The sequence below is a fragment of the Xyrauchen texanus genome, chromosome 1 (genome assembly GCF_025860055.1).
Source record: "Xyrauchen texanus isolate HMW12.3.18 chromosome 1, RBS_HiC_50CHRs, whole genome shotgun sequence".
Lineage (NCBI taxonomy): Eukaryota > Metazoa > Chordata > Actinopteri > Cypriniformes > Catostomidae > Xyrauchen > Xyrauchen texanus.
Window position 1 is genome coordinate 13356482 of NC_068276.1, and position 21768 is coordinate 13378249.

At 38.0% G+C, this 21768-nt stretch overlaps 1 pseudogene; it reads right to left on the minus strand.

Moving 5' to 3' along the window:
- Positions 1–1622: 1622 nt before the first annotated feature.
- On the minus strand, positions 1623–20528 carry LOC127644979 (kinesin-like protein kif7; annotated as a pseudogene).
- Between the last annotated feature and the right edge of the window lie 1240 nt (positions 20529–21768).

Sequence of the window (21768 nt, forward strand, 5' to 3'; positions counted from 1 at the left end):
ATCCTCATCGCACCACTTGAAACCTCAGGGAGAATTCTTGCCTACAGTGTTTCTGGAGCAGTGCAACCATTCAACAGTTTCCATGGTGGTGGTGAAATGTCTACAAGACTACAATATCTCCAATGATGACGCCATTGTCTGACAATGCTGCGTACATGAAGAAAGCCTACAAAGCTGCACTTTAGTCATTGTTCCCCAACTCCCTGCACATAACATGCATGGCTCACATCATGAATCTGATAGGTAGTGCTTTCCGTAAACCTTTTAATCAGCTGATGGCATTCATGCTAAATGTTTTGCAGATGTTTTACCAGGCAGGGGCCCGCAAAAGAAGATACCTCACCACCAAACTGGCAGGATAGAAGAGAGCAACTATGGCTCCCAATCCATGTGCAACACCCTGGAACTCATGGTTTCCAGCAGTGCAGTACCACTCAGAGCAGTTTGGCTACTACAAGGAGTTCATAGACATGGAAATACTGGTATAATTTAAATCCACATGTATTCAACAATTGCTTAAGTCATTGTCATTAATGTCAAAGCGGCCTACCTTTTTTGTAAGCCATGATTGCATTTCACAGTGAAATGCTACAAAATCTCTTGATTTTGAGAGATCTCTTGAATCTCTGCTGGTTCAGTCGCTGCAGATTCAAATGAACATCATGGAAGACAAGTGCAAAGTCATCCTGCAGCTTCTCAACATCTTCCAGAGCAGATGCCCTGTGACAACAAAGATCTTTCACTATTTAGAGGACTTGCAGATGAACGTTGCATTGCAAAGAGCTACGGTACAAGGCTTGTTCACACTACTTTGATGCAGTTGATGACTTGCCCTTTGCGGTGAAAAAAATCTTGCACACTTTTGAAGAGGCATACTGCTATGCAGAGGAAAAACTTACAAAGTACATGTTAGATGGACAGCCTGCCATGGAGTTCCTTCAAGAAGTTAGGGTGTTTGATCCACGTCACATGGCGTTTATGGATGACAGAGTGTCCGGCTACAAGGCTATTCCAGGCTTCAGTAAGGTACCAAGAGATGAACTGGATGCCTACTTGATCAATGTTGGACCAGCAGCACTGAGAGCCACAGTGAGTGGGGTGGTGGATTTGGATATCTTCTGGGATGGACATCAAGAGAGACTTCCTGTGCTGAGCATCCTGGCAAAACACTACAAAGATGCAGTCTCAAACTCAGCTGATGCTGAGCGAATCAACAGTATCTACCAAGCTTGTGTTGTCCAGCCATAGGCGATCAACCTCTAACAACAACCTACGAGCCTTGGTCTTCATGTACCACAACCAACGACTCTGCAGTGGTGCAATTGATATGGAGGATAAAATGGAGGATGACAGAGTACCAACAGATTATGGGGGCATGCATTTTTTTATATTGGAACTCTGAGCTAGCTTCCACCCCTTTTTTGTTCAGAAAAAGAGCTGTTTGTTCAGAAAAATAAACAAAATTGAGCACTTTAAATGTTTCTAATTGTTTTTTATTATGTATTCTGCTAAAATCAAATCCTAAAACTGAGCACATATTACTTTTTATTGCTTTATATGAAATTAATGTGAAAAAAACATCGCAAAATGTATCGCAAAATTTAAGAAAAGCTGCCACAAAAGCAAGGATTTTTGGCCACAGAAATTACAAAAAACATTGTGAATTCCTGGAGGGACTGGCTAGGGTGTTGAGTAGGGATGACCTGATCCATTTACATTTACGCATTTGGCAGACGCTTTTATCCAAAGTGACTTACTGAGCCCTTATTACAGGGAGAATCCCCCCGGAGCAACCTGGAGTTAAGTGCCTTGACCAAGGACACAATGGTGGTGACTGTGGGGATCGAACTAGCGACCTTCTGATTACTAGTTTACCCGTTATGTGGTTTAGACCACTACACCACCACCAGTTTATTGAAATGCTATCATTAAAAATAGTATGAATAGTATGAGGTCCTGCTGCTGCCACATGTTCTCCACGTTCCTCTTAAGTTCCTGTATGCGCCGCTCGCTCTGTGTAGACAAGGAAGCCAGTTGTGCAGGATCCCGTTGCTTCTGCTTCAACACCTGAAAGCAGGACCACGTGCAGAAAGATGATATTAAATGCATCAAGTACCCAATTATATAATCTATTTTCACATTTATCTTTTATTGACAGAATCAGTAGAATAAAAGAATACTGCATAAACAGTAGTAAAATATTTACTGTAGAAGTAAACGTTTCAGAATCTTTTTAAATAGCTAAAGATCAACAGGCCAAACATACTGTACTTTTGCAAGCTATGACAGTGTGCAGGGTTTCTTCTACTCTTCCCACATCACACGTGTCCTACACACCTGTCACAGGGGTTTTTGTTTGTTTAAATGTCAGAAACCTGCGAAATCGTGACATATGCAACAGCAATAATTGCAAAATCAATTACTCGTGCTTGTAGAATACTTGGACAGATAAAAATGTGTGAACCTTCACAGATAAACACTCAAAATGGATTTCCATAATGATGTCTCTCGGCGAGCCAAAGCCGCAGGTCTCAGACCTGAACTTTGCTCTGTGCAGCTGCGATCTTCCTCCTGCACTCCTGTGCTTTGGAGCGGTCAGCTGCATCACAGCTGCCCTGCACATCCAGGTCCTGCAGCTGCTTTTGGGCCCCTGTGAACTCCATACGGGCCTGCTCTGCTTCGGCTTCCAGCTCAGTGATCTTTTGACTGTACTGCCTGTTCATAGCCTGGGATTTTTACCTAGAGAGAGAGAGAACAACAAGTGGAAATATGGAATATGAAACATTAAAAACAAAATGAATAAACACTCTAAATGACTCATAATGAAAGATGATTATAGTATATACAAACAAAAAATCCTATATGGGTTTAAAATGAGCTCCTACCATTGCACAGCTTATTAATTTTCATTTAATTTAATCACATGACCTGCCGACTAGTACTCGCTTTATCTACGTAATCACCTGAAATTATAGGCCTTTCACTCATGAAAAAAACTAACCATGGCTGACTGCAAAAAGCGAATTTTACAATAACATCGGTAACAAAGAACGTCTAGATAAAAACACATTTTACTGATTGCACCTTTAATTACTTGTATGAAAAATCTATATAATAAATGTAAATTTAATAACCTATAAAAATCTATAATATATAAATATTTCAATTATAATAAATAGTATTTCTTAACATCTAAATCAAATCATCACTAGTCTCACAATATCATATTTAAATTATAATGTAGTTTTTTTTTATTATAATTCATTTTAAAATATATGACATCACAGTATATATCTCTGCCATTTCTTTCTTCTCATATAACAAAATACTTTCAACTCAAATAAATCACCTCAATATTTAAAGTCCATTTGTTTATTTATTTGGCAAGTAGGCATGTAATAAGCAGGACAATGTACAGGCAGCAAGGATTCTGATCAACTTTTTATTTTGCGATAATGACCAGCTGACTAAAACATAATTTATTTTATATTTTGCCAGTGGCAGTCCTGGATCACTGGAACACATACCCTAGATGAGATAGGACATGACCAAAGAAAAAAAACATGTTTATTATTTATTTTTATAACACTTTATGCTTAGCACACAAGGGGACACAGGTTCAAATCCCAATGTAATATATATATATATATATATATATATATATATATATATATATATATATATATATATATATATATTTTTTTATTATAATTTGTTTTATTAAACCAAGAAAAATTACAATTTGACATATACTTTGGCACTTTCGTAATCTGAAAAGGAGTAGATTTGACATCTATTTTCCACAGAAAAAAGTCATATGAATTTCAAACGACATAAGGATTGGTAGATAATGTTCATTTTAAAGCAATGTGCAGATATTGGACTCGATTGGATTCATATGTAAATGGGTGATTTCTGCCACAGTGTTTCAGATACACACTCCTCTAACCTACAATAATGATCAAAGCTGTTTGTTTTTTTTTGGACTGTCAATTAATGTTTAAATCTAATTAATGACTTGGACCGATTAATCGAATTAATTGCAATTAATCGCTTACCAATATTTACAGAAAAAGGCATCCAAATAAAAGCAATTTTGAATCATTAAAACAATTATGGTAAAAATGTATCCTGTCCGTGTTAATGCATGTGATTAATTTAAAATGTTTAAAGTGTTAATTTTTCTTAAATGCAATTAAGGTATGTACCGATTTGACATTAGATTCTGACATTTTATTCAGCTCCATGTGAGTTATAAACAATGTTTGAGGACCTTTGCGATGTGATTAGTGGGGACATTACACTCATATACACACTAAAACAAACACACAGCAGTGAGTCCGTGCTAATGATCAAGTACTGGAGAAAGAACCTCTTATAAAACTAATGCAACAGGGACTTTGCTGGACTTCAATGAAGTCCTTCAAACATCTTTTGTAAGTCAGCATTTTACCACCTAAGCATGTCAATCCTTACAAGCCCATTGAGCAGCTAGATTTTCTCCCTGCTAACGAACGCTCCACTAAAATATAATATAATTTAAACTTTGTTCCCATTGCCGCCAGCTAATGATCACCAGACAGTTCGGATGATTATCTTTATATTGGAAGTGTCACCTCTAAAAGCAGAACAATACGTGCTTTTCATATGGAGTTCAGTTCAGCGCTGTAATCCCTGACACGAATCATGTGCATTCCATATCTAAAGTGAAAAGACAGACAGCCAACCGTCATTGAATGAGGGTTTAATGCACATTTTAATGAATACTAGCTCATTCAATCGGTCAACATCCCACCTAGACTTAATACTGGAGTTTGGAAATTAATTGTTATTAATTATACTAATTATAATTAGTTATATATTATTAATTCTAATTGTTAATAAAGCATTTACGTTACATACTGTATTGTTTTGTTCTACCATGTTGTTCTTTCCAAATAACAAATAAATGCATTTTGACAGAAAATAAGTATATATAGTAAAATTTTACTACTTTTAAAATCTGAGACTAATCCCGATTAACTATGAACAATTATGTGATTAATCACGATTAAAAAAATATATATTTACTGACAGCCCTAGTAAATATATATATCATGATATTTATTACATATATATATATATATATATATATATATATATATATATATATATATATATATATATATATTGATCATAACCCTATTATTCTCTCTGTTCTATTTTTAACTGCTGATCTATGTTCTAATGCATTAGACGGGCACTTTTAGAGCGTCTCACTTTGGTTGCATCGTGTCTCACTAGTTTTCAGCATCTCTAGTCATCAGCGCCGTGTTTTTAGGACACACTGTATGCTGTTGTGCTGGGTCAAACTGTCATTGAGTGCAACAGTGCATCTGTGGAAGGCTTTGCTGCCTGTTCTCGTTGGCTTGATGAGGCGTGTTGCCTGTAAAGCTAGAGCACTGACTGCACCCTACTGCATCAAGGCGGAACAGCAATTGCTCAGGTGGTCGGAGCTTTCCTTTTAACAGAAATTACGAACAGGTCGGAGGCATGATTAGTTGTTTTTCTGTGTGTTTTTCATAAATCAACAGCACTAATTGAAAGTTGCATTAAAAATTCACCTGGCTCAATAATCCGAGTGGGCACGTGCCCCTCATTTTTAATGGGCATTCTTTTGCCCATTTCTTTTGATGCATGATGTTCACCTGTTTTGACCAGCTCTTCCGGATGGTAATGGAGAGCTCTCTGATCTTCTGGAAGGCCTGGAAAAGCCCTCTCCCTGAGCAAAACTCCCCTCCAAAACATCTCCCACACCGAGCTCTCTCCAATGCTGCTGTTAGCTGGAGAATCAATCAAAACAGTCAAAGTTACCTGACTGAATAATGGAGGCAAAAAAGTGAAACACAAATACTGAGACCTCCAAAGCTTGTTGAAGGTTTTCATGGATGTTTAACTCACATGTGGATCTGGTGCATTGTACAACCGGATGGCTCAGCCCAAGCACTTGAGGCAGAGCTGCTCTGAAAATGGCAGAGGATCCTTGGAGTGATGAAGCATCTTTCTTTGTCCAGGCAATATTGATGGATCTGTCAAGAATGTAGACAATGCAAAACGGTTTAAACCTTTCTTCTCAATAGTCCTTCTTATCAATGCTAGCTAAATACCAATATCACCCCTTCTTGTGCTTGTCTCTGCCAACTTTAATGTAGTCATCTTCACAATCTCAGTTCACTCCTTTCCCAAAGTTTCATAGTTTGTATTATCATTCCCCAACTGGGACTGGTCTGAAAATAAGCTGCTATCTACAGATGCACTAATTCCGACTAAAGAAACAGTTCACATAAAGGTAACTAAATGACCAGAGGGATAGTTCCAACTCTGAAATCTGATCGTATGAGCCATGTTCAAAGCCAAAATAACCGATGCATGCACACCTGTGACCACAAATTATTTGAACAATATATTAGTGAGCAAAGTCCATATATCAACAATATCATCAACAGATAGGCCCATTTCACACATTCTGCGTTTGTGGGGTGTGAACGGCGTATATACTTTTCGCCGCACAATGCTGTGCAGCATGCCATTGGATCTCAAAAATGTCCCAAGCAATGAGCCTATTTTTGGCAACTATCCATTTTTTAAATCTTAAATGCATATTATTATTAAATATTATTAGCAATGCTAAATATAGTGCTGCCAATCGATTAACGTTTTTAATCAAATTTATTACATATGGTGAATAATTCATTAAATCGCATTTAATTGCTTATTTAAATACTTGCTGAGAAAGCCCCTCAAATAACAATAATTCAATAATGATCAAATAATTATAAATAGATATATTTAAATAATTATAAATATAATATATATTATAAAAATGAAACTTCTGAAAATTAAAAAGTATTACATTATTGTGGCAAGTAAATCATTTATAAGAAGAAATTAGGCTTTAGAAGGCAATATGTTTATTTCAAACATAAGCCTATCTTTGGCCTACAGTCCAAAGCAAATCATTTTTTTTTCTGTTCCAAGGACACGTCAATGTACACCTGCGTCAGACAGGTGTGGAAGCTTTTAGAGCATTTTGGTTGCATCATGACATAAACACAGCATTTTTAGGTCGCTGTGTGAAAATGAGAAAAACACGTCTCGAGATCCCTGCATTCTGAATTGCACTCTGTCCTACTGTTTGAATGTAAGAACGCATTCTCATCTTGTGTTGTCACTAGTGTCAAGCAAGCCTTGGTGTGCTTTGTTGTCTGTACAGCTGCATGTTGCCTAAATAGCTGGAGTTTCGCTTACTGCCCCTTGCTGAAAACAGGTGGTACCTCAAGATTAAATTGCTCCAATGGTGCTATGAATCTTCCTTTTTACAGTCCGGGGACATGATTAATTGCGTTAATTTGTTTAACGCGTTATTTTTTGTACAATTAGTCACACCGAATGAGCGCGTTAAATCGACAGCCTTAATAATAATACATTTAAAAATTACATTTTGGTGATATATTTCAGATTGCTTTTAAAGCAATAGGCTATGAGAGGGTGTGTGTAACAGTGATTTTAACATAGTTAAGGAGATTTTATACAACACACAAAGCAGAGAACATCCCTTACTTGTGGTAAAATTACTGAAATACACCATCCCGTGGCTTATTGCAGTAACGAATAGCTCTGTCTACAGATATTTCATCAAATACCTAATTGTCAAACAAACAACAAACTTGAAAAATAATCAAAGGTAGATCTGTGAGTGGAGTAAACGCAGAATTATATGGATAGGTGGTAGTTGATTGAAGACATTTGTTTATGACCAACAGCTCAGCCACAGTGGCGGCAGCTGTGGATTTCACCTTTAATTAAAGTTGATGGGTATTTGTGGTCACAGATGCTGGGAGACAAATCAAAACACATCAATTACCTGTCTGGTGAAGCTTCTCTCTGCATTACAGTCGTAGGGAGGAGTCAGACGGCCAGAGCTGTCTGACAGTTCTAGTAGCGATTTGATGGGAGCAGTGTGAGGTCTCTGTTTCAGCAGCAGCAGACCCAATCCACCAGGCTGGGCTAACAGACTGTGAAGCTCAGCGATTAGATCCTGCTGCTCCTGCAGTTTATCACTCTAGGAAAGATAAGGAATGGCATCCGGTCACAACCTCACGAGAATGCAAAAGGAATCCTTGGGGCTTTTGCACTTATGCTTTGCACAGATGCAAGCTACATTTTTATGCTGATTTGTGGGTTGGGTGTAAACTATAGCGATTTCTTAATCTCTTGTTAAAGGGAATAGTTCACCCAAAAAATTTAAATTCCCTCATTTACTCACCCTCAGGCCATCCCAGACTTTTTTTTCTCCTGCTGAACATGAATGAAGATTTTTAGAAAATATCTTAATTCTGTAGGTCCATACAATGCAAGGGAGTTGTGGCCAGAAAGCAGATAAAAGCAGCATCAAAGCAACACATATGACTGCAGTTGTTATATCCATGTCTTCAGAAGAGATATGATAGGTGTGGGTGAGAAACAGATCAAAATTTAAATCCTCTTTTACTATAAATGCATCCCCCTGTCAAGTTGGTGGTGATAATCACAAAGAATGAGAATCACCAAAAACAAAAGAAGAAGAATGTGATAGTGGAGATTGATAGTAAAAAATTACTTAAATAGTGATCCGTTTCTCACCCACACCTATCAGATATCTTTTGGAGACATGGATCAAACCACTGGAGTCGTATGGATTACTTTTGTGCAGCTTTTATGTGCTTTTTGGAGCTTCAAAGTTCTGGCCACCATTCAATTGCACTGAATGGAACAACAGAGCTAAAATTTTCTTCTAAAAATCTTTGTGTTCAGCAAAAGAGATGGCATGAGGGTGAGTAAATGATGAGAGAATTTTAATTTTTGGGTGAACTAACCCTTTAAAGTGAGATTGTTTTAAAATCCTTATAAATATATATATGTATATATATATATATATATATATATATATATATATATATATATATATATATATATAAACTACATGAGGTTTTTCAAGAGCCTTTCATTTGTTTAGTGCTACATGCACAGAACCAGTATTTACTAACAGGTGTGACACTCAGTCTGCTCTGTGCATGCAGCAACAGCAGACAGAAGTGGATTGAATAATGTCTGCATGGACAGGTAACCGAGGTCAATCTCCTTCTTTTGCACAAGAAAACCTTGAGTAATACCTGTAACCATAGTGACAGATGACGACAGTAAATATACCAAGCCTTTGTATTGCGTTTTAAAGGATTTTAGGCAGCTCTTGCTGCTTTCATCCTCTCATATGTGTCCAAAAACTCTATGTTCTATTCCCTCCTCCACCCAAGCATTTAACAGGAGATTTGTCTTGCTAAACGACCACACAACGTCCCTATTTTCAGAGATTTTTCATAAGTTGAGAAAGGCTGATATAGTTCTGATATTAGTGATTGACAGCAACGTATGTCAGATGTGACTAGCTGTCAACCGCGGCTCACTTGTGACTTCTATTTGAGCTCAGATAATTAGCACAGCAGGGTCTCTCTTAATTGAGATGGTTTTGCAAGAATTTCACCACTACACCGCTTGGGTCCAAAATACCACACTCTGACTGGAAAACAGAACTGAAAGTATTAAAGTGGTTATTGTTCATGTTGAACAATTTGTTACTGAGCTGAGCTCTGATCAGTCACATACTCTATCTATCACCCTGATGGCTTTGCTTTGTTGCCTGCTTGTGTTACAGTGATACTTCTGTGATATTTTAGGGATACCAAGTCAAAACGATATCAATGGGTAAAGTATATACAAAACAGAAAAAAACGGAATATACAAACAAATGGACTTTGACATATCTTTTTTTAATATCGTAATTAGGGCTCCATGATTTGCAAAATTATTTTGACAAAAAATGCATTTAAACATAAATATTTGACACCTGATATTGCTGCTTACATGCTGGCTATCACAGCTAAAAGAACAAGTCACAGGGAACAAAAAAAAAAAGAAAGATCACAATCTCCTTTTTGTTGTTGAAATGTTAATGTATTTTTTCCTTTTTGAGGCAACAAAACAATGTGTGTAATTATTGGGTTCTGTCATTTTTGTGGATGACACATTTAGCAATATGTGCGTATCGAAGACACTGAACAGTGGTACATTTCGCCAACAGTGCTCTTTACACGTCTTGTGCTTTTCTCTGTATCACACGACACTGTACTACTCTCCGACCATTATGTGTCTCAAAGCACAGAAAACAATATCAAACTAATGAACTGCTTCTGCTTGTATTTTTCTAATTTTTAAGTCACTTTGAAGAGGTGTCTTTTAATATAATACATGTAAATGTAATGTAAAATAGCGGTCAATCAACATGGGTTTTTTAATGGCTGATAGAGATTTCCAGAGAGCAGGTAGGCCTATAGGCGAATATAATGAAAAAAATTACTTATCTAAATCTAGCAATATATTTACTCAATTTCACACAAAACTTTAAAAAAAAATAAGATTGTTTTAAAGAAATTGTCAATATATTAGGAAGAAAGAAATAACAGTGCACATTTTCTCACAAAAGACAATCATACTGATAGTAAATACAGCACACAGTGAAAATGCCATTTACTTATAGCGCACGTAAAGCGCTTTTACTTTAAAGGGTAACTAAACCCTAAACCAACTTTTTTTAGTTAATGATCTGTAAGCATGGGGCTTTATTAGTACTTTTTTTGACATTTGTGTATAAAGTGTTTTAATTCTACAATATATGGCGCAAAAACGTCTGAGTGCTGCCCTCTTCAGGTTGAACGGTGGCTACTGCAGTTGAATTTTCCTATTGGCTGTTGCGGTACATCGTGACGTAAGCGGTGACAGCTGACGTAAGCAGGTTCCAGCTCACCACGCCAGATTCATGTACATGTCGTCTTGCGACCGTGTGAGGAATAATAATAACATAGAGTCTGACAGCAGCTGTCAATTAATCCGTCACTACGAGTCTCATGTGCACCAAACCCCCCCCCGCTCAGCCCCGCACTCGGTTCGTTCCCTCTTTTCTGCCCACTTTTCCTGCATTTTCAAATATTTTTAGTGGGTGGAATCAGACTCTGAGCAGGTGTTTAGTTACCCTTTAAAGTTCCTCTAACGTGCTAGTGCGGATACAGTGAGAGCAGCAATCTACTGACCGCTTCCAGTTTACTCGGCCCAGATCGCCTGCTTGAATGCAATGAACAACGTACTCAACGAGCAGCGCCTGGTGGTCCTGTCAAAAAGAGGCACAAAGTCATGACCATTCAACCTCTCTGTTCCCCTGTGGTGGAATGAGCTTCCAAGCTCCACACAATCTGCTGATACCATCTCAGCATTCAAGAAACAGCTGAAAACACATCTGTTCCTTGAGCGCTTAACCAATCCACACAAATGCACTTACTGTAAAAAAGAAAATCCTTGTCTCAGTTGTCTGATTCTTTCCTCTGTGCTAGCATCTTTACTGCTCCAGCCACTGTGAGACCTTGGCAGTACAATACTGCAGATATTTTTGACTTTTGTATGGCAAATGATTTATTAGGTTCCTAATTTGAAGTCGCTTCGGATAAAAGCGTCTGCTAAATTAACAATTGTAAATGTATTGTCAAGGACTGACCAACATCCAACAATCATTAATCAGAGAAATTGAGTTTTGATCCAGGCTATTATCCTACTTAAAGGAAAATATGGGAGCGCTGCACAGGAAGAGAAAACGCTGGATTTGCAAATGCTTCTTAAATGAGATATCAGCATATTTGCAGATGATGTATAATAGAGGTTTTTATTGATATTTGCCTTTTATCATTAGACAAGACAGTTCAAATTTAAAGGAACTGTTGAGTAGAGAGAGATTGAAACAGGAGAGTGCTTTAAAATATGAGCTCATGTCGAAGATCTGATATGCTGACCTTGTTGCATACTTGTATATTATTATAGTATCACGATGGCACGTTACAACAAAACAAACAATGATTGTTCATTTACATGTCTCAAGACGGCTCCTTTACATGCCAGCTGGCTATTATCGGCACCCTCGCAGCTTAAACTAACCCTAACCCTGGGCAAAATGAGAAAATGTATCGGCCAATGTCGATAACTACATTTATTTGAATATCAGCAGATTGTTCTTATATGTTGGCTGACCACTAGCGTAAATACAGTTTAAACATATCATAACTCGTTCTCTACTTCCTCCACATTGTTTGTGCTCTGTGCTTGATGTCACTGCATATGTCCTCGATCTGTGTAGTGAGAGCTGCGGGTCTTCGCTGTTTGATTGAACATTTCATTTTTTGCTCATACTCAATCTAATTGGACTGTCTGGTGAATCGCATAGCATCATACCATCGACTCTGGTTGAGTCAGGCTCCATTATATTGTGTCTGTAGTATGTATATTGAGTTAATATATAGTTTGGTGTGCTTGTTTTGTTTATATGTAGGGTACAACGGGGCTAAAGGCTCCGTGGAGTAAAAGGCTCCATTGATTTTTTTTTTTCCTCCTAAAACACTAAATAACAAAAACTACCACAATACTTTACTAAACACCCATTTGTCACTATGTACTGGAAGATTTTCCTGTTCCATTAGATCATTGTGTGTGGCATCTAAAGGTTGATTTTGAGGCAATTTGATCTAATTTTTATGATGTTTTATAATGTTGCAAATTTCTGTAGCTAATGATACTAAATTGAACACATTTCTTTTGAGAACAATTACTTATTTATCATTTTCTGTTTTGGTTAAGGTGATTAAATCAAACAATTTTCAATAAAGGTTCAATAAGTGTAAGGATAGAATCAGGGGTATAAAGACCTCCTGTTGCAGGGGCTAAAGGACCCTATTAAACACACTGTTTTTCTTAAGTGGGGCGAATAGATTTGTTTTGAAAGATTTTCAAAGTGGGCTCACATTGACTGATCCAGTTATAAGAGATTAGTTTGTTTATAGAACACTTGACATGTAATAAAATGGCAAATGTGTTTGAAATGAACAGGAAATGGCTGACATAAGCACCATCTTAATTTGTTACTCAAAAAGCATCTTGTGGTCTCAATTATTTGCATTAGCTGACAACTTGTGCCTAATAACTATTGGCCTGGTATCTACACAATGTCACTTTAAACCCACTAGGGGCCTTTTACCCCAACTGAGGGAGCCTTTTAACCAAAGCATGGGGGACAAGACTCGCTCACCACCTTTTTTTAAAAACGGAATTTTAATCGAAACAACCTTCCATTATTATTTCTTTTAACACCGATTATGGGTTGCACCATCAATATTCAATAAAAATATATCTTTTTTTTTTTTTGTCTTCCCCCATGTTTACTCTATATAAAGTTAAATGTTTTAGTAGCAGTAGTAACTGTTAATTGCATGACTAAGCTAGTCATGTGATGTCAATGTGGGAACACCCATAAGTGGCTGACATCCTCCATGTAAAAAAGACAAAAACATATTTTTATCCACAGAGACTTTGGTAAAGACCTTTTTGTATTCCCTCACCTGTTGTTTGTATTGTTGAATTGCATCCTCTAGGGCAGCTAAGAAGTCAGTGTTTTCTTGTTCTAGTTGCTGTATTTGGGTTAGCAGCTGGGAAGTGTAGTCCTCTCTGTCTCCTCTCCAATTTTCTTTCACATGTTCAGGGTCCTTTGGAACAAATAAATGCCACTGCAGTGAGAATCATGTAAACATTCACAAAGGTGACATTATGGCATTTTAGAAATTAAGACTTTATATAAAATGTTTATGTTTTCTCAAGTGGTGCTTGCTCGTGAAAAACTCGCCCCCACAATGCTGGTACGCTCTGGCCAAAGTATAAAGAGCGTGTGGAGTAAATCCACACTACACATCCAAAACAAGCAGAGATTATGTTCCTAAATCTCTTTATTGTTGTTTTATGCATCAGTAAATCAAAACAGAGCCTGAAACTTCACATTAGCTATGTTTCCATCCAAGCTGCAAATTTAATTTATGCAAAAAAACATTATATTGTAAAAACAATGTACGACTTAAACCTCTTTTCCATCCTGTGTGTTCAAAACAACAAAATAGTCACTTCTGGAGAAACTGTAGCCACTGTGACACTTTTAATAATAAATACTTGTGGCTTATAGCACACAGACAAAACACTGTAAAGAGCATTGTGTCATGTCTGGGAGCGACAGCACATCACACAACGTAAGAGCAAACTCTTTGCAAGCTTTGAACATTTAGGATACCGTTATTCCGGGATGACCAGAACAGCATTTCAGATGTGAAGATTGGTCCACTGGTTATTCCAGTTATGAACAAGTTATTCAGTCACATGACTTTTGATGTGCATCTTGTATTCCTAATAAAATAAAAAGGAGTTTATTCTGTAAATGTGTTTCCATGTAGTTTATGAACATTTCTTTTTATCACATAAAATATTCTACCTCAAGTGTAAATATTCTACACGTTTTTATGTGTATTTTGGAGAATTTATTTGCATCTTGGTGTTTCCATCCAGTAGTTTATATGTGATATTTCACATAATTAAAATACGTGGATGGAAAGCCATCTAATGACCCTATGACTAGCATGAAACTGTTCAAATTTGTTTTTAAATTACACAAAGTGAGCAACTGCAATGTCTGCAACTTTGTAATCCTAGCAGCTGTAATTGTAATCTCAGATATTTACTCAATTGTGCAGCCCAAGCCCTAAAAACAAGCACCTTTAATTTCACAACAAGGTGTATACAGTAAATTACCCTTTATGATGAACTGTAACTATGAAAAATTATTTAAACAAAAATAACTTTCAAACTGGATCTGCTTGCAGCATACCTAGTTACTCAGTGATGCCTGTCCCTTTTTGAGTGCTGTAATGTCTTCAGCAGAGCTGCTCCCTATGCCGCTGTCTAGGCCTGATGCTGAGGTCAGGTCACTACGTTCCTCCTCTATGGCGCAAAGCCACTCTTTCACCCGCAGGAGCTAACATGCGTTCAGAGTTCCTTCTCCCTGTAACTCCTGTAGGCTGAGTCGGTGCATGTCCTGTAGTGGGTGCTCTCAGCAAGGCCCTCAACATAGTCAAGCTCCCCCCGGCAGTTGACCATGGCCCAGTTCTGGATGTTACGAGCCCGCTAAGCATAGTTGAGTGTATTTAGGCTCTCATCAAATTCTGAAGAGGAGGGGCGTATGCAAGCACTCATGGGCATTTTGGCATTGCCTCCGAGAGAGTCCTTTAAGGTCCTGACAACAATAAGGGATGGAGAAAAGCAACTTTAAATAATGCAGTTTGACAAATTCGAAAGCTGGAGAGCAAGTACAGAGACTTGCAAATGCTAAAACAAACACAAACATACTTAAGCATGTGTTAACATGAGTTAAGCACGTGTTAACATGAGTTAAGCACGTGGACATACTACTGCTGCAGCACAATTGGACAAACACAAGACATGCTGCATCAAGCATGTATGACATGCTACGGCATAATTAGCCATAAATACAATCCCCATATAGCAGAGCTAGACAGGTGGTGCTGGGGACATGGAGGGTTTCAGAGAAAACTCTTGTAGTGTGTTGCAGTGAACCCGGCTTACTTGCTAAATGAGCTAATTTAAATGTAGAGTTTGTAGAGTTTCTTGCCTGAATTTAGTCATTTACGTCAAAGATGCATACAGTTTGTTGCAATCATACTGACTAATCCAAAGGTCAGCAACCTCAAGGCCGATATTTAATTCTGCATAGAACCTACAGCATAGGCAACGTATAGCATTTACCAATTATCTGCGTAACCCACTGGACAGCGCAGTGCAGACAGACAGTGAATTGTAATGAACACCCATTTCAACTACGCACTGCACAGCGTTGCACAAAATGCCAATTGGACTCAGTTTGGTAATGCTGTCCTACACTCATTCACAGAAGAGCCACAGCAGTGATTGACTTTGGCAAAATTTCTCTGCTCTTAAAACAATCATTTGTAATTGAAGGGATGATATAAGCACTTGTTTTCCAAATGCTGATATAGCACAGTATTAAAATAGATTTTTTGTTTACAAGGTTGTAACAAGGCTGTCGACCCCTGTCCTAAACTATTTGGTCAAACAGAGTTGAAGTGTAGTAAAAACCTAAAATAGTGTAAAGAAATATACAGCTATGTGTCATTTTTAGATATCACACATGGTACGTTTTGATGATTCTTATGAAAATTGCATTACTGAATTTCTAGACATGTTATGAATTAGCCAAAAAGGTTAGGTTTATACTATTATGGAAGCATACTAGAACCATCATTAAATGAAATGAGCAAAGTGATCTGTACCTGGTGATTTTGGAACCCCCATAATTGGATATGGATGCCTTTTCTTTTGGGATCCCCAAGAGCTCTAATTACATTTCCAAGAGTGAGAAGTCCACTGTTGATCTGAATGCTCTCTTTGAGCCACTCTCTGGGGTTGCCGGTTTTGAGGATGCGCTCTGATCGAGCAAGGTACTTGATCATTGAAAGTCTGCCTAAAATACCAGCATCCCAGATGAAACTGTTTGGCATGTTCTGGTCACTGAATCTGCCAGTGCAGGACAAAAGAGAGGTCAGTTTCTCAAACTAGAGTCTCTAATATAATCTTATTGTTAGGCATCTGGGCCATCCCACTTCCCTCTCAAGACAGAAGTGCATGGAATGGCCTTCATCTCTCAAGTGAACAACAGACTGATGCACTTCTAGAGAGATTTGTTTCTTTTTGGTCATTTTTAAACCAAAACGTTGACTTGCATGAATAAAGTGACTTGCAAGAAATACAATAAAGAAATTGGCCCCATTCACTTCCATTGTGATTGCCTCATTGTAACCCAGATTTTTGCTTTTTTTTTTTTTTTTTTAAAGAAAAGGAGGGATAAGTCAAAATTAATTTTTGTGGTAATCAGCATAATGCCACAAATGTTGTTAATTGAGCTTAACTTGTTTTGAACCCAGAATATTCCTTTAAGATGTCCATATTAATAAAAAATATTTTTTAAGTGTTCTAAAAAAATTGTACCATAAAAAAGAATAATTTCATGACGATTACATGACACATTATTTTCTTAGCAGACTGGAGTATGACTGCTGAAAATGCTTAAATAAATAAATAAAATAGCTTTGTCAAACTATTTAATTTAATAATAATTTGCAGCATTATTAATGTTCATGGTAGTGTTTTTGATCAATTTAACAAGGTGAAGAGAAGCAGTTTCTTTCAAGAATAAAATTTTCAATGGTCATGTAAATTATACATAGTTGAAGCACCTTTGGCAACGATTACAGTCTCAAGTCTTTTTGGGTATGATGCGACAAGCTTTGCACACATGGATTTGGGGATTTCTGCCATTAATCTTTGCAGATCCTCTCGAGCTCTGTCAGGGTGAATGGGTACCATTGGTGGACAGCCATTTTATAATAATAATAATAATACATTTTATTTAAAGCGCCTTATCAGGACACCCAAGGACACTGTACAAAACAGATAAAAACCATTAAAACAGTAAACAATAAAATTGGCAAAACAACATTGAGGTGATATGGGTCAGGCGGAATATGATTGTCTAAACAAGTGAGTTTTGAGTTTGGATTTGAAAAGATTAAATGAGTTGATGGTACGAAGATCTGGAGGGAGGGAATTCCAAAGATGGGGAGCAGAGCGACTAAACGCCCTGTTCCCCATTGTGACAAGACGAGCAGGGGGAACAGAAAGATGGCAGGTGTGAGATGACCGGAGTGAACGAGTAGGGATGTTTAAATGGAGAAGATCTGAGATATATAGAGGAGCCATGTTATGAACTGCTTTGTAAGTAATGAGAAGTATTTTAAAGATGATCCTCTGTTTGACAGGAAGCCAGTGAAGTTGTTGCAAGACGGGAGTGATATGATGAAAAATAGGGGTCTGAGTAATCAGGCGTGCAGCAGAGTTCTGTAGGAGCTGCAGCTTCTGGAGCGACTTATTAGGGAGGCCAAACAGGAGTGAGTTGCAGTAATCTAACCGAGATGTGATAAGACTGTGAACCAGAATGGCGGTGGTTTTTGGAGTAAGAGAGGGACGGAGACGGGAAATGTTACGCAGGTGGAAATAGGCTGACCGGGTGATGCTGTTAATGTGAGAGTGGAAGGATAAAGTGCTGTCAAGGACGACACCCAGACTCTTAACCTGAGGGGAGGGAAGGATAGTTGAGTTATCAATGGTAATGGAAACTTTATTAGCTTTAGAGAGGGTATGAGGTGTGCCCACCAGGAGGACTTCGGTTTTTGAACTGTTCAGTTTGAGAAAGTTGGATGAAAACCAAGAGTGAATTTCTTGGAGACAGAGGGTAAGAGAGGTTGGCGGGAGTAAAGAAGATGGTTTTTTCAGGTCTCTCCAGAGTAGGGATGCACCGATTCGATAATTGGATTGGTATCGGCTCTGATACTGAAGCTTTTAGACGGATCGGGTATCGGTCCAACGAGCCTGAACCAAATCCGATACTGTGTGTTAGTCATGTTGGTTACTGTCAAGCTCCAAAAATGACATAAAAGAAAAAGAAAAAAAAACACCATTAAAGTAGTTCATATGACTCTTGTATTTTATTCAAAGCCACTTGAAGATGTGCGATAGCTCTCACAAAAGGCTATGTTTAAGTAAATATATAAAATATATACCTGGACCAGGTTTTCATTAAGGATATCTCTGTATTTTACAGCGTTCAGATTTCTTTCATCCATGACCAGTCCCCCGGTCCCTAATGTGGAAAAACATTCCAGCAGCATGATGCTACCACCACCACGCTTCACCGTTGGGATGGTATTGCAAAGGTGATGAGCCGTGCCTGTTTCCTCCAGACAGACACTTGGAATTGAGGCCAAACAGTTCATTCATCATTTCATCAGACCAGAGAATCTTGTTTCTCAGTCTGAGAGTCCTTTAGGTGATTTTTTATGTGTCTCGCACTGAGGAGAGGCTTCCGTCTGGCCACTCTGCCATAATGTCCAGATCGGTGGAGTGTTGCAGTGATTGTAGCCCTTCTGCAAGTCTCTCCTATCTCCACACATGATCTCTGGAGCTCAACCAGAGCGACCATTGAGTTCTTGGTCACCTCTCTTACTAAGACCCTTCGCCCCGATTGCTCAGTTTGGCCAGGCGGCCAGCTCCAGGATGAGTCCTAGTTGTTCCATACTTATTCCATTTAAGAATTATGGAGGCCACTGTGCTCTTGGGAACCTTCAATGCATTGAACTTTTTTTTGTAGCCTTCCCCAGATCTGTGCCTCGACACAATCCTGTCTCTGAGCTCTGCAGGCAGTTACTTTGACCTCATGGCTTGGTTTTTACTCTGATATGCATTTTCAGATGTGAGACCTTATATAGACAGGTGTGTGTGTGCCTTTCCAAATCATGTCCAATCAATGGATTTGAACACAAGTGGACTCCAATCAAAGTGTAGAAACATCTCAAAGATGATCGAGAAAAAATGTGTTGCACCTGAGCTAAATTTCAAGTCTAATTTCAAAAGGGTCTGAATACTTATGTCAATGTGATATTTCTTTTTTTTCTTTTTGATACATTTGCAAAGTTTTTTTTAAAGTGTGTTTTTTGCTTTGACATTAATGGGAATGGAGTGTAGATTGATGTGAAAAAATAATAATAATTTATTTTTAAAGTCCATTGTTTTAAGGTAACTATCCAGGAGCATTCCAGAAGTCTCTTAGCAAACTTGCATTATTTATCCTCATGAAACTTACCTATGTTGCCCTTTTCATCCTCTCAAATATGTATGTCTTTACTGGCTGTCTCAACCTCCAAAAGATCTCTGAAGACCTCTTTGTAAACCTCAATGTATGAACCCGGATGGAGAAGCCACTGAAGTCATTCTCGCCCGGCAGTTTGAAGATCTCGGCCACAGATCCACTCTGGGAATGATGCCCTGTTCGTCATTCCTAAAAGCGGCTGTGGCCAATAAAAAACAACAGCAGGTCAGTGAATAACACCGAATAACAGCATTTTTAGTTAGAATTCTAAAAAGCAAGATGTCAGAAGGCAAGGGAAGCGGTGGCAACTGAACCGGGGGAGGTGCTGTTGGCAGCATGAACGTGCAAACACAAGGAAGCATTTTTACAAGACACAGACAAACCTTTGCTTGCCTCGTGAATCAAAACTTGTCTAGATGAAGCCCAATTAATAATATGCTGTAAGCAACTCCAGAAAGGCAATTTTTTTTTATCTGTTTACTAAATACATCAGCTGCAATAATACATTGCACTTCCATATATACTACTTAAAAGAACAACACATAAAACACTTACACATTTTGGCTTCTCCAATGGTGCAGGTTTTGCCCGCAAGGGCAAAAACAGTGGCATTGAATCTATGAAAGTAAGCCTCAATGAGGGGCTGAACACAGTCTGTATACACATCCTCCTGGCTAGAGCTCTCCTCGAAAACAAAGTCATAGTGGAAGTGGCGGACATTTCCCAGGGTGACCCTCCTCTCTTCTGCCACATATACAGACGCCTCCTCTACTTTACTCTGCTCAACTCCTTTGGGAGACATTGCTGAACTGATTCACAGTCCCTCGTCCTTTTATAGGTCTGTGACATGACTTCGGTCATCTCCCGGCCACTGCATAATAAATTTGAACATTTAAGGATTAAAGTGATAGTTCACCAAAAAAATAATTATTCTCTCATCATTTATGCACCCTCATGAAATCCCAGATGTGTATGACTCTCTTTCTTCTACAGAACACAAACAAAGATTTTTAGTTAGAATATCTCATCTCTGCAGGTCCATACAGTGCAAGTGAATGGGTGCCAAAAAATGTAAGCTCCAAAATCCACATAAAGGGAGCATAAATGTAATCCAGATGATTCCAGTGGTTAAATCCTTGTGTTCAGACACAATATGATAGGTGTGGGTGAGAAACAGATAAATATTTTTATTGTAAATTCTCTACCCTGTAGGGGCGATATGCATGAAGACTATGAATCACCAAATACATAATATTAGTCAGCAAGCAAACTCTTTAAAAGTGTATGTGATGTTTTGATCTTTTTAAAAACCCACTACACTAATCGCTGCAAAGTTTAGGGAACATGCATGCAAATATTAAAACACACAACGCATTTGCTTTGTGCACTCAAACGCTACTTTTGTTGTGTGAACTTTTGAGTGCTTTTTCATAACTTTCAAACTTACTGTTGTATTCAAGGCCACCAATTTTAGTCCACAGGCAGGGAATATCACATTCCCAATCTAGAGCCCATTCCCTGGATTGAGAGAGCAGCCTTGCCCACGACGAACTCAGGGATGCAGTGATGTCATTATGACGGCTCCTCAAATGACTGAATAAAATAGTCTGTGTGCCAGTCTGCTTTAGTATGTTATCACTAAAGGCCAGTTGTCTTTAATATCTAACTTACTAAACCTTTGTGTTACATACACAAGTGAAATAGTTCATTTGTGTGCCTTTGTTTAACAATGTAATTTAAGAAAAAATGTTACTGTTAGGCCTACTTAGCGGTTTAATTCCTGCACAATGTCAATTTCTTAGTTGGGCGACTAGAGGTCAAACAGCCTACTTGTTATATTAATTTTAAATTTTTAAGTTTTGCCAAATATTATTACAAACCTCAGATCTCTAGCGACCTGGAACTTATATCTGTCACCAATGGACCTACAGAAATTCCCAGATAGTTTCAAATTCAAGGCATTTTTAAGATGACTAGAAAATAATATATTCTGATGTATGATCGAACGGGATTCATTATCTCAACCCTGGAATTTTTTGAGG